The following is a 13,233-nucleotide window of genomic DNA, read 5'->3' as shown; positions in this document are numbered from 1 at the left end:
CTCTACTATATCCGGGGTTCCTGGTGTGGCCTCCTGTATATCAATGAACCCCGATGTAGACTGGAGACCGCTTCACCCGAAAAAAAGGGATCTCACTGTAGACACCCGTTTTACTTCCACTACCCAATAAAATTCCGACATGTCAGTCCCTGGCCTCCTCTACTGTCGTGATAAGGACACACTCAGGTTCGAGGAGCAACACCTTATATTCCTTTGGCTAGCCTTCAAGCCGTCGCCATGAGCAACGATTTCTCGAATATCTGGTAACTGCCCACCCCCTCACTCACCATTCCCCATTATCTACCTACCTGCCCATAACTTCCCTCTGTTGCTCCTCCCCGCTCGTTTTTATTCATGGTTTCTACTCTCTCATATCAGGTTGGCCCTCCCCCAGCCTTTTATCTCTTTCACCAATCGGCTTTACAGATCTTTTTTCTTCACCAATCGCCTGCAAACTTGTACCACTTCCTCCACTCCCCCATCTATTTTTTTTTATCCTGCCTTCTCTCCTTCCATTACAGTCCTGAAGAATGGCCTCGGCCTGAAACGTCAACGGTTGACTTTTGCCAAGAGATGCCGCCTGACCTGCTGCGTTTCTCCAACATGTTGTGTGTGCGTTGCTTTCGAAAAAGTTGGTAATCAAACATCCAATTAATCCTTTTTGCCGACACAGCGTCCATATCCTTCCATTTTCCTCACATCAATATGCCTATGTAAATGGCTGTTAAAGGCCACGAATGTATCTACATCTGCCAATACCCGTCAGCACATCCCAGCTATGCACCACTCTCTGTGTAAAAGTACTTGCCGCTCACATCTCACATCTCTTCTAAAATAACCCCCATCTCATCTAAAATTTCAAATCTAGGAAAAGATATTGTCTCTGTACTCTCGTAATCCTACCATCCTTCTGGAAGTCTTACACCGGCCTGCACGGCCCCAGAGAAAAGAACCCAAGTTTGTCCAACCTCTCGTTATAACTGATGCCCCGTTATCCAGACAAAATCCTGGGAAACCATCTGCACCCTATCTTAAGCCTTGACATCCTTCCTAGAATGCGGCGACTAGAAATGTATGAAATAATTCAATTGTGGCCGAATTTGTGTTTTATAAAGCTGCAACAGAATTTCCTGACGTATCAACTCAATGCCTTGACTAATGAAGGCAAGCATTCCAGTTGCGTTCCTACCCACCCAGTCAATCAGTGTGGTGCCTTTCAGGGGACTGTGAACTTGGAATCCAAGATCCCTCTGCTAATGCACATTGTTTAACAGTGTACTATCTCTTTACAGTTGACCTACCCAGCTGCCACGTTGAAAATCGCTACTCAAATCTCACTGAGTTTTCTGTGGTACTATTGAATGTATTGCCAAGTGCACAAGTACGGGAAGGTACAGGGACAGAGAAACACTGACTTGTGGCAGCATCACAGGCAAGTTCATTCAGATAAAACACGGAACACAAATTATACGATTCTCTGTCAGTAACAATATAGAAATACAAGTTTTATGTCATTAACAATGTATAAATATGATATTTATGTCATTAACAATGTATAAATACACATTTGATGTCATGATCAATTTAAAAATACACATTTTGTGTGAATAACAGAATGGGAAATGTACTTGGACCCTCAGACAAATTGTTAACACAGCTTAGGAACTCACTGGGACATTCTGCAGGGCCAAGAAGGCTCTGTTCATAAATTCTCTATAAAAACACAGGCAACAGGAACAGGCCACTCGGTTCCTATAGACCATCCTTTCATTCAACAGGACACCGGGTCGATCCATCCTTGACCTCCAACACCACTGCTGTCTACACTTTTCCCGGACCATTGGACCCACTTACAGGTCGACAATCTGCCGGTGTTTGACCCCAGTGTGGTGAATCCTTCTGCTCGCGAACACCGTGGGTTCAGACATTTCCGTAGACGAGACCCTCCTGTCCCCACCGGGAGAAACATCCTGTCCGCCCCCTCTCACACCACCTTCATCCTTTCAATAAAATCCCCCTAACCCTTCTCCCGCCTTCATCTGCCATGATCTCTCCTTCTCCGGGGAGCCAGCAACTGGCCGACGGGCCGAAAGTCTCCTCCTACCTGTCAGCCGTACATCAGACTCCGGTCGCAGGAGACGCATACAACTTCCTTCGGAGGGAAATGGAAAAAATGTTTTACAAAACGGGGTTGGGGTTTTGACGTTTCTTAATGATTTCAGTCGGACAACAACATTAATCACGGTGTTTCAGTATTGAATTCAGTGTTGTGTGACGTAAAGTCCCATTTATCGTGCTCAGCGCTGTCGTGTTGCTGTTGGAGTGGGCAGCATGTGGTTTGTCTCGAGTTTGGTCACAAAACCCCAAATCTTGTGGGGAGCTCTTTCTCGGGATAATCTGGTTTGAGGTGGCTCCGTCATTTTGCGATCTCGTATTTTGATAACCAGAGGTTTCACTAATATGAACGAGAATTGTCAGCGGGCTAGACACATAGCGTATTTGGCAACAGAACAAATATCGTCCCTGCAATCTTTGTCTCCTGGGATACTAAACACTCTGACAATGTAGACCACAGGTACTCTGTCCTCTGAAAGACAGATAATCATTCAGAAAACTGAGGGCTGAGAGGAATTATGTTTGTTAGTCATCGTAGTTCGCTCAGAGTCGATTGGATGGTGTTGATGTGGATATCGGACGTCTCCCAGTGTAAGGACGGACAGCTAAATCGTCCGCGTTGTCGGTCTCCAGCCGCTCGTAGCGCTGTAGTAACCTCCGGCGACGCGCAGGGGCGTTGTGGGAACTTTCGGCAGCGGCAGGCGTAGTGCCGATCCCAGAGCTTGCCGGTTGTTCTCCTGTTCGGGCGGCAGGCCTGATCTGTTTTGTGGAAATCGGAGGCCGGTTGCCCCGCTTGGAGCTTTCAGTCCGACCCCGGTTTGTGGGATAATTTAGTTGTGGTTCTCAAAACTGGGAGGAGGTTTGGGGTGAAGGTCTTTGTATGCGGGGAATGGTTATGGGTGGACGTGTGGGTGTGGAGTGAGTGATGGGAAATTTGTGGAGCCGTAGGCGTGGTGGTGGCGATGTTATTGGAAGAAAGTTGGATGATTGGAAGTTCCGTGACCCGGGAAGGATGGACACGGGAGAAATTAAGTTGTAAACAAGGGAGGATCTGATCTATTAGATCAGACAACTCGCAAGTCCCTTCAGGAAGCAACAATTCTCTATTCATAATAATTATTGTCCAATGTTGCTGTTAACACTGTGTTTGTTGCAAAGCCCAAGAGTCTGGGATATCTGTCACCGTCATGGGCTGCGAGAGCAGATTGGGAATGGGGAAGGGGTGTCAGTGATGCCTGCATTAGAGAAAGACAGGAGTTTGTACAGCCTCCTGTGAGATATAAATGTCCTTACAGTGGATTCAGTTCTGGTGCCATATGTGGAGTTTGCAAAGGGAAAGGGGAAAAGGAAGGGGCTGAGGAGAGAGAGTTTTTACTGGTCAGCAGTGAAGGAGTACACAGGTTGTCTAATGTATTTTTTGAGTTGTTCTTTGAAGATTTCACAGATTGTGACTGAGGAAGAGACTTGTTGAGGGAGGACACCCGGAGGTGAGCAGGTCAGATACGGTATCAGAAGAGTGACAGAGATGTGATTTCCTGCGTCACGGGTACAGACAGTCGTCTGAAGTGAGGAGTTTGTATGGAGATGCAGCTTCCCTGGAGGTGGAGGAAAGAGGACACACCAACAGGTGGAACCAGCTGCGGGAAGACATGGTTTGTTAGGTCTGACGATGAGCTGAATGTACCATATGTCACAGTGAGAAGGTTATTTTTACTGTAAGGAAGCAAAATCAGTGGAAGAAGACACAGAAATTTCATCAATTGCCAGTTGTTTCGCAGAAGTGACCAATTTGTATTTTACTTTGACAGAAACAGCTATTCACAGTGGTGACAAAGGGGTTCAGTCTGGTTTATTTCAGTTTGGAGAGGGGTGTGGAGTTTTGAAATCAATGCCTTGCGGTGCCACCATCGTTAATTTACCGTGTCCGGAGTGGAGGATCACACAGCACGGAAACAGGTCTTTGGCCGGCCATACCTGTTCTGACCGTCCATTCACTGTCCACACTGGCCCCATTTATCAGCACTTGGTTCACAGCCGACTGTATCTCGGCAGTTTCAGTGCTCATCCACTTCGTAAATGTTGTGAAGGGACCTGCCACCACCACCACCTCGGGCAGTGTGTTCCGGATTTCAGCTACGCTCTGAGTAAAAAGTCTCTTCCTCAGATCCCTCTAAAGCTCTTCATCCTCTGCTTAAATCTATGCCCTCTGAACAGTGACACCTCTGTCCCAGGATCGTGGCTGATCTGGGCATCAGTGAGGCCTTTGAGAAGGTTGACATGGTAAGTTGCTGTGGAAAGTCAGATCACACGGGATCCAGGGAGAGCTGGCTCACTGGATGCACAGTTGTCTTGATGGTAGGAAGCAGAGAGTGATGGTGGGAGGCTGTTTATTGGGCTCGAGGCCCGTGTCTAGTGGTGTTCCCCAGGGTTACACATTGCTGCTTTTCATCTACATCAATAATTTCGTTGAGAATGTAGAGGGTATAATTAGCATCTTTGCAGAAAGTACGTTCAAGCAATTACTTTTATTCAGATAGTAAGTCTAGACAATCCTTGTTTCTATCTTGCAGTTGCTCTCCCATTACCTGCTACAGCTGTGTCCACCCTCCCGCACCTTCCCCACCCGCTTTCCCTCTCCACGCAGTCTTTGTTCTGAACCCCGACAGGTTATAGGTTAAGGATGAGAGGTGACATATTTTAGTGGAACCTGAGGGGTGAGCTTCTTCAGTCAGAGTTTGGCGAGAGTGTGGAACGAGCTGTCATCATATGTGGTAGATGCAGATTTGATTTACAACATTTGTGAAGTTCTGGTGAGTACAGAATGGGAGGCGTACGGAGGACTTTGATGCAGGCAGTTGGAACAAATCATAAAATATCATTTTGGCGTGGACTAGATGGGCCGAAAGGCCTGTTTCTCTGTTTTGTTCTCCGTGACTCTAATAATATTCTGATTTGTAATTTCCACAGTCAGAGCTTTGCTGCTAATTACCGATCCCAGTAATTTACAGAATGGGTGTAGAGGCTGCCCCGTGACTGCTCCTGTGATCACTGGGACGTCCCATCACTGAGCAGATATTGCCTTCTCCAATCTCTTTAACTCAGTCTGTCACTCAACAAGTTCATTGTCTACAGGAAATCACAGAACTCACAGAGAAGGGAACCCCGTCAGAAGATTCCTCGCTCTGCCTCGGCCTGGTGATTGGGAAAAGGTCCCAGTCCCAGGGAGTGATGTGCGAATCCTTTGTGGAAATGAGGCATGGGTTTGCAAGATGGGCACAATGCAAGATGTTCTGAAGCTCTTGGTATGGCAAAACAACACAATGAACTGAAAATCACATTGAAACATTGCAGGCTGAACAACGTCATAGAACATAAACATAGAACATAGACTAACATCTATCTTCAGCCTACAATGTTTTTAGGTCTCTGAAAGTGGCCAAGTAGATCAGTAATCAGATGGCAAACTGAACTAATCTAGTTTGTACAGACAATGTCCGAATCTCTCTGCTTTCCTCTCATTCACATGTCTATTGAAGAGGCTCTTAAATGTCCCCGATGTATCTGCCTCAACCAAATCCCAGGTACTCATTTCAGGCACCAACAAATCTGTGTAAAAGAACTTGCCTTTCACTCAGAGGTTGTCTTCCTCCTTTGAACTTACCCCCTCTCACACTGAATGTATGCCCTCTGGTAATCGACTCTTAAAACCCTCAAAAGAGATACTGCCTGCCTACATCTGTACTTGTCATGATCTTATAAACCTCTATCACATTTCGCCTCAAACTCCACGGCATCAGAGAAAACAACCCAAGTTTGTCCCACCACACGCCCTCTAATCCGGACAATATCCTGTTAACCGCATTTGCACCTTCTTCAACTCCTCGATTCCCTTCCTAGAATGGGGCAACCAGAGTTGAACGGAATACTCCAGATGCAGCCTAACTAGAGTTTTAAAAGATGCAACATAGCTACCTGACTTTTAAACTCAGTACTAATACTTTCATAATTTGCCCTGCCCTAGTTAAATACCCTCGCATAATGCTTATCCACCCCTCCACCATACTTTCCTCCAATCATCACATAATTATGTCTGGTCATGCCCAGCTTTTTAGCCCTGGAGAAAAATTTCTAGCTGTCCATTCAATCTGCTGTATGCCTCTGATCATCGTGTACACCTCTATTAAGTCAGCTCTCCTCCGCTTTTTCTCCAAAAAGACACTCTCTCGCTCAAAATATCATCACAGCACATGCTCTCTAATCCAGGCAGCATCCTGGTAAACCTCCTCTGCACCCTATCGATAGTTTCCACATCATTCCTATACTGAGGCGCTTTATAGGACACAATATTCCAACTGAACACAATTTTCCAAGCGCAGTCTAACCGGGATTTTTAGAGTCACAACGTTACCTTGTGGCTCTTGAACTCAAGCCCCTGACAAGTGAAACCGACAGCCAATCCGCCTTCTTAAACTCTCTATCAACGTGTGAAGAAAGGTTGAGGGATCTATAGGTGTGGACCCTATCATCCCTCTGTTCCACCACACTGCAAGCAATCCTGTCATTAATCCTGTATTCTGCCTTCAAATTCGTCCTTCAAAAGCGATTCACTCCACACTTTTCCAGGTTGAACTCCATCTGCCACTTCTCATCACTGTTCTGCATACTTTCAATGTCCTATTTTAACCTACAACAATCTACTACACTATCCACAACTCTACCAACCTCCATATCATCTTCAAATTTGCTGATTCCACCCTTCCACTTCCTCAAACAGATTACTTATAAAAATCACAAAAAGGCAAGGGATCACAGGACAGATCTTGGCGATTGTAGGGATGACTTACAGTGGACTGAAAAGCTTGAGCATATAGATATTAAGAATCAGAATGTACTGCAGCCTTTGGAAAGCATTAAGTTGGATAAGTCTTCGGGATTGGATGATATGTATCCCAGGCTACGGAAGGAGGCAAATGAGGCTATTTCTGAATCTCTGGCGATGATCTTTGCATCATCAATGGAGACGGGAGTGGTTGTGGAAGATTGGAGGGTTGCGGGTTGCTGTACCTTTATTGAAGAAAATGAGTAGAGATAGCCCAGGAAATTATAGACAAGTGAGTCTTACTTCAGTGGTTGGTAAGTTGATGGAACAGACACTGAGAGGCAGGATTTATGAACATTTGGAGAAGAATAATATGATTAGTAATAGTCAGCTTGGCTTTGTCAGAGGCATGTTGTGCCTTACGAGCCTGATCGAATTTTTTGAGGATGTGACTTAACAGATTAATGAAGGTCGAGCAGCAGATTTAGTGTATATAGAATTCATGAAGGTATTTGATAGAGTACCTTGTAACTCACGACAACCTGTTTGACCCTTGCGTCCTAAACCTTAAATCATCTTCTTTCTTCTTCTTTTCCAGATGTTGTCAGCCAGGGTTCCTTCACCCTGCCATCCTTTTCCTGCCGATAATACCTCGACATTTCCGTTGTGCATTTCCCAGAGAAAACCCCTTCCCGAATTATGTTCCGAGGTCTGAGCCTAATAGCATTATAATTGCACTATTTTGGAGCTGACAACAGACCGTGGGGAATTAGCAGGGCAGTGTGATTAGTTTGGGGACTGACGTGGAGCTGTGGGAAGATAGCGAAACAACGAAATTAGTTTGGGAACTGACGGACTTTGTGGGCTTGGTGGGGCATAGGACTAATTTGTGTACTGGCATAGGGCAATAGGATTAGTGTGTGTTCCTTGCTTACGAACGGAGACTGCTGGAACAGGATGAATCGCAGTATTTAATTATACTTTACATATGTCTTGGATTTGTGTCATCCCACAAATCGTCACAGATATCTGTCGAGCTAAATTAAAAACATACAGCAATCTACCTCACCCTTCATCGACGAGCTTCTGGAAAAAAAGTCTGCGGAAGGTCCGACAGGCCACCCAGGAGGTTGGGGTTCTTTGGGTCCCTGGAATGGAGTCTAGGCTTCGGTCGGTTTCCCTGTTGAAGAAGAAATATTTTCCGGAGGGGAAAACTGGTAAATCCAGCGTATAGGGTATCACGGCCCAGGACATATCCTTGGGGAGGGTGGAAACTCTCCATCCCCGACTCTCCTTGAGCTGAATTCGATCCGGGTCCAGGGTGCTCTGAGCACTGGCCGCGTTTCCAGAATGGACAGGAGGTTGGCTATGTCTCTGGCTGCGTCTGCCCTGGGACCCTCCGCCTCCCGCCGGCAGCCAGGGAGATCATGCATTCAGAGAAGAGTAGGATTCGGCCGCAGGGAAAGTGATCGCCGTGGTAGAGGGAGTGAGGGCCACGTTGGAAGAGCGAAGGAAGTGTGTCGTGGAGATGGGAAGAAATGCAGTGAAATGATGTGAACATATCTATCAGATCGATTGCGACAATGCGGCAGATGCGCATGCGCTGTTTGATAGTGTGCAGCGTACAGATTGGGCCTCTTGCGCGGAGAAACACCGAAACATTGAAACCCTACGGCACAATACAGGCCCTTCGGACAACAATGTTGTGCCGAACATGTCCCTACCTTAGAAATTACTAGGCTTTCACACAGCCCTCTATTTCTCCCAGCTCCATGTGCCTGTCCAAAATTCTTTTAAAAGACCCTATCGTATCCGCCTCCACCACCTTTCGCCGGCAGCCCATTCCACGCACTCACCACTCACTGAGTAAAACATTTACCCCTGACCTCCTCTATACCTACTCCCCAGCACCTTAAACCCGTGTCCTCTTGTGGCAACCATTTCAGCCCGGGAAAAAGCCATGACCAATGCTTCTCATCGTCTTATACACCTCTATCAGGTTACCTCTCATCCTCCGTTGCTCCAAGGAGAAGAGATCAAGTACACTCAAACTATTCTCTTAAAACATTCTCCCCAATCCATGCAACATCCTTGTAAATCTCCTCTGCACGCTTCCTATGGCTTCCACATCTTTCCTGTAGTGAGGCGACCAGAACTGGGCACCGTGCTCCAAATGGGATCTGACCAGGGCCCGATATGAGGCGTTCTCGGGGCGAGCAGGATTCAGTGCCCATCAGTTTCGTCTCGTGCGGGTCCGGGTCGTAGCTCCCACATTGTAAATTGGCCAGTGTATTCCCGTTTCCAACATGACTCAGTAGAAGCGTTTCATCAGACTACTCCGTAACAGGAGACGGCGGATGTGGTCACAAAGAGGGTTTGAAGAAAGAGAGATATGGCGGATACGGCGTGGGAAGGAGTGAAAGCATGGAGACGTCGAGGAAGGGGTCATCAGGACGGGAACAGTTGGATGTTTCACAGACGTTGTTAATGGTCAGTAAGAAGAGATGCATATGGAGTTCTGGGTCTTTGCTCTGGATGTCCTGTTGTTTATCTTGCAGTTAATTCGGTGGCAACGAAGACAAATGCAATGCCGGCACACGTGTGAACAGGGCTCGAATGTGTGGAGGCTGACCCATTGGGTGTGGTCAGGGAAAAGGTTTAAAGGTTCTCGATTCGTGAGGGGGCTAACGGTATCTGGAAAATGGAAAGAGATTGAAGTTATCGAACAGACACCCCCAAGAAAGAAAGGCGGCGTGCTGGAAGAAACGCGCTTTTCTCACAAAGTAACGCAAGTTCGGTAGAGTTTAAACTAATTTGCAAGGGGGATGGGACCCGGAGTTACAGAGCGTGAAAGAAGTGCATGGAGCAAAGCCAGATCTAACATACAGAGAGTCTTTGAGAAAAGAGAAGCAGAATAAAGGGTGGAAAGGACTTAAAGTAGAAGGGCTAAACTTTGTGTACTTCAATGCAAGAAGCATCAGGAACAAAGGTGATGAAGTGAGAGTTTGGATACATAAACGGAATTATGATGTAATGGCCATTAAGGAGACTTGGCTGGCACCAGGGCAGGAATGGATTCTCAATATTCCTGGATTTCAGTGCTTTAAAAGTTATAGACGGTGGAGGGGAGGATGGGTGGAACTACTGGTCAGGGATACCATTACAGCTACAGAAAGGGTGGGTAATGTAGCAGATCCTCTTTTGAGCCAGTAAGGGTAGAAGTCAGCAACAGGAAGGGAGCAATTATTTACTGCGGTATTCTATAGACCCCCTGGTAGCAGCAGAGATACCGAGGAGCAGATTGGGAGGCAGAGTTTGGAAAGGTGTAAGAATAACAAGGTTGTTATCATGGGTGACTTTAACTTCCCTAATATTGATTGGCACCTGAGTAGTTCCAAGGGTTTAGACGGGGCAGAGTTTGTTAATTGTGTCCATGATTGATTCCTGTCACAGTATGTTGACCGGCCGACTAGGGGGAATGCCATACTAGATCTAGTATTAGGTAACGAACCAGGTCAGGTCACAGATCTGTCAGTGGGTGAGCATCTGGGGAACAGTGATCACCGTTCCCTGACCTTTAGTATTATCATGGAAAAGGATAGAATCAGAGAGGACAGGAAAATATTTAATTAGGGAAGGGTAAATTATGAGGCTATAAGGCCAGAACTTGCAGGTGTGAATTGGGATGATGTTTTTGCAGGGAAATGTACTATTGTCATGTGGTCAATGTTTAAGGATCTCTTGCAGGATGGTAGGGATAAATTTGTCCCGCTGAGGAAGATAAAGAGTGGTAGGGTGAAGGAACCATGGGTGATAAGTCAGGTGGAAAATCTAGTCAGGTGGAAGAAGGCAGTATACACGAGCTTTAGGAAGCAAGGATCAGATGGGTCTATTGAGGAATATATGGTAACAGGAAAGGACTTATGAAGGGGCTGAGAAGAGCAAAAAGAGTGCAAGGGAAGGTCTTGGCGAGTAGGGTAAATGAAAACCCCAAGGCATTCTTCAGTTATGTGAAGAACAAAAGGATGACAGGAGTGAGGGTGGTACCGATTAGAGACAAAAGTGGGAAGATGTGCCTGGAGGCTGTGGAAGTGAGCGAGGTCCTCAATGAATACTTCTATTCGGTATTGTCCAATGAGAGGGAACTTGATGGCAATGAGTACAAGAAGAGTGAGGTCGATGTTCTGGAGCATGTTGATATTAAGAGAGAGGAGGTGCTGGAGTTGTTAAAATACATTAGGACGGATAAGTCCTTGGGGCCTGAAGGGATATTCCGCAGGCTGCCCACGAGGGGAGGGAAGAGATTGCTGAGCCTCTGGCTAAGATCTTTACGTCCTCGCTGTACACGGGAATAGTCCCAGAGGATTGGAGGGAGGCGAATGTTGTCCCCCTTTTCAAAAAAAATAGTAGGGTTAGTCCGGGTAATTATAGACCAGTGAGCCTTATGTCTGTGGTGGGAAAGCTGTTGGAAAAGATTCTTAGAGATAGGATCTATGGGCATTTAGAGAATCATGGTCCGATCAGGGACAGTCAGCATAGCTTTGTGAAGGGCAGATCGTACCTAACAAGCCGGATAGAGTTCTTTGAGGAGGTGACTGGGCATATAGATGAGGGTAGTGCAGTGGATGTGATCTACATGGATTTTAGTAAGGCATTTGACAAGGTTCCACACGGTAGGCTTATTCAGAAAGTCAGAAGGCATGGGAACCAGGGAAGTTTGGCTAGGTGGGTTCAGAATTGGCTTGCCTGCAGAAGGCAGATTGACGTGGTGGACGGTGTACATCCATATTGGAGGGTTGTAACTAGTGTTGTCCAACAAGGATCTGTTCTGGGACCTTTACTTTTCGTGATATTTATTAACGACCTGGATGTGGGGGTAGAAGGGTGAGTTGACAAGTTCAAAGACGACACAAAGGTTGGTGGTGTTGTAGATAGTGTAGAGGATTGTCGAAGATAGCAGACAGAGATTGATAGGACGCAGAAGTGTGCTGAGAAGTGGCAGATGGAGTTCAACCCGGAGAAGTGTGAGGTGGTACACAATGGAAGGACAAACCCCAAGGCAGAGTACAAATAAACGGCAGGATACTTGGTAGTGTGGAGGAGCAGAGGGATCTAGGGGTACATGTCTACAGATCCCAGAAAGTTGCCTCACAGTTAGATAGGGTGGTTAAGAAAGCTTATGGGCTGTTAGCCTTCATAACTGGAGGAATAGAGTTAAAGTGTCGCGAGGTAATGATGCAGATCTATAAAACTCTAGTTCGGCCACACTTGGAGTACTGTGTCCAGTTCTGGTCGCCTCACTATAGGAAGGATGTTAAAGCTTTGGAAAGGGTACAGAGGAGATTTACCAGGATGCTCCCTGGTTTAGAGAGTATGGATCATGATCAGAGATTAAGGGAGCTAGGGCTTTACTCTTTGGAGAGAAGGAGGATGAGAGGAGACATGATAGAGGTGTACACGATATGAAGAGGAATAGGTAGAGTGGAGAGCCAGCGGCTCTCCCCAGGGCACCACTGCTCAGTACAAGAGGACATGGCTTTAAGGTAAGGGGAGGGAAGTTCAAGGGGAATATTACAGGAAGGTTTTTCACTCAGAGAGTGTTTAGTGCGCGGAATGTACTGCCTGAGTCAGTGATGGAGGCAGACACACTAGAGAACTTTAAGAGACTACAAGACATGTATATAGAGGAATTTTAAGGTGGGGGTTTATGTGGGAAAACGGGTTAGAGAGACGGCACGACCTTGTGGGCCGAAGGGCTTGTAATGTGCCGTACTATTTTGTGTTCTATGTCTCCTTTAGAAATAGACTTTCTGCAGATGATAATCGGAGTTTCTGCAGACACTCCCTGTGCAGGTGAACACTTCATGAAATTGATAAAATCTCACTGGATACAGGCAAAATCGGCCGTTGAAGTTAGGATGTCTGTAGACGTAGGCGTTGTCTGCTCAAAGCTGTTGACTGACGAGCCGATCCGATGCTGAATGCAATCAGTAAAATCTCACTGTGGTCTTGGCTACTTACTGCGATCACGGAGCAGTCCCGATCTGATCTCCGGTGCGCTCAGTGTGAATTCCGCCCATCCTCGTTGTGACGGCATTATTTCCGCTCTATTTCCTCACCGTCACCGGGAAGCAACCAGGAAGTCGATCACTTCACTGCTGAGTATTTACACTGTAGGGCGGGATTTGTTACCAATAGACGTGTGGCGGTAACGCCAGCGGGAATATGGTGAAACATACAAACAGAAGCTAGTTTCAGTTTATTGACCGGTGGGAGGTGGAAATACAAACAGACGGTGG

The 13,233-nt window shown here is 46.5% G+C and overlaps 1 long non-coding RNA gene across 1 annotated transcript; it reads right to left on the bottom strand.

The window, feature by feature from the left end:
• Window positions 1-2,016: 2,016 nt before the first annotated feature.
• LOC132389743 (uncharacterized) lies at window positions 2,017-13,158 on the bottom strand. Its single transcript, XR_009510658.1, has 3 exons — window positions 12,956-13,158; window positions 7,459-7,743; window positions 2,017-2,152 (listed from the first exon to the last, which is right to left on the bottom strand). It is a non-coding gene; the product is annotated as an uncharacterized LOC132389743 (long non-coding RNA).
• Window positions 13,159-13,233: the final 75 nt, after the last annotated feature.

This window comes from Hypanus sabinus, unplaced genomic scaffold (genome assembly GCF_030144855.1).
Source record: "Hypanus sabinus isolate sHypSab1 unplaced genomic scaffold, sHypSab1.hap1 scaffold_644, whole genome shotgun sequence".
NCBI lineage: Eukaryota > Metazoa > Chordata > Chondrichthyes > Myliobatiformes > Dasyatidae > Hypanus > Hypanus sabinus.
Note: the sequence above shows the minus strand (reverse complement) of the source record. Positions and strands in the feature narration are given on the sequence as shown.